This window comes from Mandrillus leucophaeus, unplaced genomic scaffold, assembly GCF_000951045.1.
Source record: "Mandrillus leucophaeus isolate KB7577 unplaced genomic scaffold, Mleu.le_1.0 Scaffold1075, whole genome shotgun sequence".
NCBI classification, from domain to species: domain Eukaryota; kingdom Metazoa; phylum Chordata; class Mammalia; order Primates; family Cercopithecidae; genus Mandrillus; species Mandrillus leucophaeus.
In genome coordinates this window covers 537,879-543,316 of record NW_012098932.1, presented here as the reverse complement: position 1 = coordinate 543,316, position 5,438 = coordinate 537,879, and positions in this window count along the sequence as shown.

Here is a 5,438-nt window from a genome sequence, read left to right as displayed (position 1 = left end):
GCCTCAATTTGTACAGAATATACAAATGAGCAATTCGAATAGTGTTCTTAAAGACAGTCATATCCTAAACTGTTAGGAATTCATATTTATTAAATATTTTTGTTCATGAGTAAATAATGAGACTTGTTGATTTATTTTCTAAATATCTCTTATTTTTGTCTGAATTTTTTCCTCTTCTGGTTTTATTTTTTTTCCTCTTTGACATCTCTATTTGGATGTTGACTTTAACCATCCTCTACCCTAACTAACTCATCCCCTAAACTTGATCCCCCTCTTGGCTTCTCCATTAGTGTTTTCTCTGTCACCATCTTACAAGTCATTTAGGTTTCTCGGTAGTATCTGTAGGTCTTACTTCTACATATGATGAGTTACTGAGTTCAACAAACATTTTTTAGCCACTTCCTGTGTTCCTGACTTGTTAGTGTTAGTAACAAGGGGCTGAACAACAGAAGGTCCCCGTCTGCAAATGATTATGATACAATGTGATGAGTATGGTAATATAGTAATAGTGAATATATAGGGCACTATTAGAACATAGAAAAAAAAAAGAAAAAAACAGTGTTTTTTCCTACTCTCAAATACCACTCAATATAACCCTTTTTTTTTTTTTTTTTTGAGACAATGTCTTGTTCTGTCACCCAGGCTGTAGTGCAGTGGCTTGATTATAGGTCACTGCAGCCTTAACCTCCTGGGCTCAAGTGATGTGCCCTCCCGAGTAGCTGGGACTACAAGCGTGTGCCACCATGCCCAGCTAATTTTTTTTTAATAACATTTTTATGTAGATATGGGGTTTTGCCAAGTTGCCCAGGCTTGTCTCAAACTCCTGGCCTCTAGGAGCCTCCCACCTTGGCCTTCCAAAGTGTTAGAATTACAGGCACAAGCCACCGTACCTGGCCTTTGTAACTCTTTTTTTTTTTTTTAAAGAGGCGAAGTTTTGCTCTCTTGCCTGGGCTGGTCTCAAACTCCTAGCCTAAAGTGATCCTCCTGCTTCGACCTTTCAAAGTGCTGGGATTACAAGAGTGAGCCACACAGCACTTGGCCACACAGCACCTCTTAAACTAAATGTATGGAGATTGTTTTGCTGGACACCAAGCAATTCTGACACCAGAATCTCCAGTGAAGAACAGCTGGATGTCCTGTAATTTAGTTCAAATCTGACACTGTCTGCCTGTAGATAGTGTTAAATCCTGGAGGATAAGGGCTCAGTGCCACAAGACAGCCCCCCACTCCCACTTCAGATGCGTGCTTCAGGTTGTGACCTGTGTCTGTGACCAGCCATAAACTGGGGTTCCCACGACCCCCTTCTTGGGTTCAGTTAATTTGCTAGAGCAGCTCATAGAACTTAGGGAAACACTTTACTTATGTTTGCCCATTTATTAAACAGCATATTACAAAAAATATAGATGAACAGCCAGATGGAAGAGATGAATAGGGTAGGTCATGGAAACGGGCGTGGAGCTTCTCTGCCCTCTCTGGGTGTACCACTCTCCAGGTATGTCCACGTATTTAGCTCTCTGAACCCTGTCCTTTTGGCCTTTTATGGAGGTTTTATTACATAGGTATGATTGCTTACATCATTGGCCATTGGTGATTAACTCAACCTTCAGTCCCCTTCCCCTCCCTGGAGGTTGGGGGATGGGGCTAAAAAGTCCCAACCTGTACTCATGCTCTGGTCTTTCTGGTGACCAGCTTCCATCCTGAGGTTAACTAGGGGTCCCCAACTAGCAGTCCTCATTAGCATACAAAAGACACTCACTCATCACTCTGGAGATTCCATGGGTTTTAGGAGCTATGTGTCAGCAACCAGGGGCAGAGACCAGGTATATGTTATATATGGGATATGATGTCATATCACAGTATCACAGGCAGCCTGGGAATAAAGAATATCTCTTTCACATATTCCTTATTTTTTACTTTGGCTACTGCCAGTCTCTTTCAGGTCCTCATTACTATGTTTAGATAATTGTAAGACCTCTTAGTAGCTTCTCCTGCCTTAACTCTTGTCATTCCAGTTCCTCATGTACTGTGTCATCAGAAAGCGTTGAGAAAATTGTCTTATAAAGGAAAAAAGATGTTACATGCCTTTCCTTCTCCTGTTCACAGAATAAACTCCAAAAATAAAATCTAGAATTCAAAGCCCTTGACTCAGACTTCGTTTTCTTGTCTTCTGCTACATGAACCTTTCATCCAGCAAAACTCTTCTACATTCTGTTTGAAACATGCTTCACACATTCTTTTTTTTTTTTTTTTGCCTTGATTGTGTAGTACTCATTCCCCCAGAACATTTTACTTTTGCTTCCTCTATTTACAGAAACTATGTCTATCTGTTGACATAGTTCTTAATTGTTAAATCCACTGTGAACCTTAGACCATCATGCCCATGTTCTTGAACTTTCTTTGCCTTCAAAAGCATCACTTTCTTGTTTCTCTTTCTTTTTCTTTTCTTTTCTTTTTTTTGAGATGGAGTCTTGCTCTGTCTCCCAGTGCAGTTGTGCAATCTCTGCTCACTGCAACCTCTGCCTTCTGGGTTCAAGCAATTCTCCTGCTTCAGCCTCCCAAGTAGCTGGGATTACAGGCACCTGCCCCTACACGCAGCTCATTTTTGTATTTTTAGTAGGATCTGGGGTTTACCATGTTGGCCAGGCTGATCTCAAACTCCTGACCTCCAGTGACCCGGCCACCTTGGCCTCCCAAAGTGGTGGGATTTCAAGTGTAAGCCATTATGCCTGGCCGTGTTTCTCTTTCATACCTATTCTTTTCCAGCTGTCTTTACTGTCTCTTGTTCATGTATTCAGCTAATTTTCCCATCTTAGTTAATGATACTGCCAGTCATTCTGTTGCCCGAAGTATAAACCTGGGAGTAATCCAGACTTCTCTTATCTCTCATTTTCCATTTGTTGTCAAGTCTTTATGAGGTATCTCTTCTCTCTTCATTCTCTTTACTGTTTCCTTGGGCTAGGTCTAATATCTAGAGTTGACCACTATAAAAAGCCCCGTCAGCGTAAGTACTCTACCTGGTCCTGGGTATTATACATGACACGTATTCAGGAAATGCATTTTGGTTATAGCCAGTAGGAATGTCAAACACAAAATACAGTTTTGAGTTGACCACCCAAGAATAGTGCTTTAACCACGGACTGATTATTCTGTATCCATTAAAGGTCGATTTCCTAAATATCTCAATTAGATGACATTGTTATGAAGTAATTTTTACTTCTTACAAAAAATTTATTTAAGGTTTAAGAAGATGATGTGTTAGTATTACAAGGAAAAGGCAAGAAAGGTATGGAAACAGGGCTCTGGATGGGATATGTGCCAGAAATGATCTTGTAGATGTTTTATTAATGTGCTAGAAAAGAGTTTAAAAGTTTGCAGGTAACGTTTGGTGCTTATTTATTCACATGACAGTATAGGAGCAATTAGCTACAGGAAGATCTTGAGACTGGAATAGACAAAATTTGAGTATTAGTGTGTGGAATTGTAACCTAATATAGTTGAGTAGTACTGTGAAGATGCTGTTTGTCAGTTAATACCCAGGAGAAACTCCTGATATCACTGTTTCATGTTCCTGGAAGATACTGACATAATATGCTGATGCTTAAGATGTGGTAACATAATCACTGTACCTCTGCATCATTTAATGTGTTTCATAAGCACAAGCTGTTTAGTATTGAAGAATTCTTTTTTGACCCCAGACGTAGTCATAGAAGAGCCCTTTAGTCTTGACATTGTTTTTGGTTTGCTAATAGTAGATCTTAGGATTTGTCTTACTTGTGCCATTAAAGAAAAGTCCAAATTTGCATTATTTTCTACTTTAAAACTTAAGATCCCCTTATTCTAAATGTATTTTGCACGTATTTCAAAATAACTGAATTTATATTTTGTGAATATTTTACAAAAGTATTTAGAACTTTTTTTTTTGTTTTTGCTGTCGCTTTATTTTTTTCTTTTTCGATGTTATCTTTTGAATATATGTTTCTTTATTGTTGATCTTTACTTTCTGATGAATTTAGGGGTTTATGAGGCTGGCACTAGATTGTCACATGGACGTCACCTTGGAAAATCTATCTGAGTACTCTGTATTGTAGCGTTTTGAAGTTGATAGTGGGATGTGTATATCATTTTGGCTTATGTTATTCTGTCCAGGGGATTTTCCGTAGGGAAGGTGGGAAAGAAAGGAAGAACGCTTTGCAGAGAATTCCCCTGGTGGACAAGTAGCATTTTGAGTCAAGGGAGTAATGTGCACTCTGGTAAGGAGTCCTGAAAGAGCATCTTATGGTTACAGATCCTTAGGTGGTTTGGTCTGGTTGGAAGGCAGGGTTTGTTGGTTGGTGGTAAGAGGGAGCAGCTGTAAAGGAATACCAAAGCCGCAATTTGAAGGCTTGGGTAATTTTAGCCGCATGCACTCATTAACTGTGCATCTGTATGTGATTTCCCTAAGTTTCAATTTCCTTAAATGTGCAAAATGAGAATAATAAAAATATCTACACTGTAGGATTGTTGTGAGGTTTAAATTAGGTAACATTGGTACCTGGCACACAAGTACTTAATAAATATAAGCTGCTGTTTTTAGGTATTTGTACTTTAGAGACGTATTGAAGGATTTTAAAATTGAAGAGTGACATGATCAGAATTAGAATTTAGAATATTAACCTCAGGAACAGTGTAAAAAATGGATTGAAGGGGAAGAAACTGAAGGCAGAAAATTAAGTAGGCCTGTGCTAGAATACTGGCTAGTAAGATTCTAGATTAAGAAATGGGGAGAGGACAGGACGGGTTTGAGAACTATTGCAAATTGTCATGTGCATTATATTCCATGAGTTGGGGAGATCTTAAGGGAACTAGGGGAATTGACAGCAAGAATAGGGACAGAATACCTAGCTGAGTAAGAAACATTGTATTTTCCTCCTCTTAATACAATTCAGAAACATACTTTAAAAGCATTTGGTATTTTGACATTTGGTTCTGAGACATTTTGAAGTATTACCATATAATCATTTTTGGATAAAGATACATGTCTATTTACACAGTTTTTTTTTTTGGAGTACTTTATGTACATTCTGGTTGAATACTCTTCTATTTGGCAAGTTTCGTTACAGCATTTGAAAAACTGCCCTTTCCTAGTAAAATGATTAGATTTTAATTTGTTTACTCAGTTCAGTGTTCTTACCTTACATAATTTTAGATTATTTGATAACAGAGAATAAAGTTCTGTCTAGACTATGACGTGTTTTCTTGTCACTGAAGTGTTCCTTGCGTTGTATTGACCGTTTGTACTATTGGTTAAATATAATGTACTTTAATTTTAAGGTGTGGTTGAGACTCAGGCCCAAGATATTTTACTTTTTATTGGTCATATTTTATGAAATTATAATGATAATTATTGAAGTAAACAAGATTTTGGGATTGTGTATAAGGTCATAGGCATTTTCACTTGT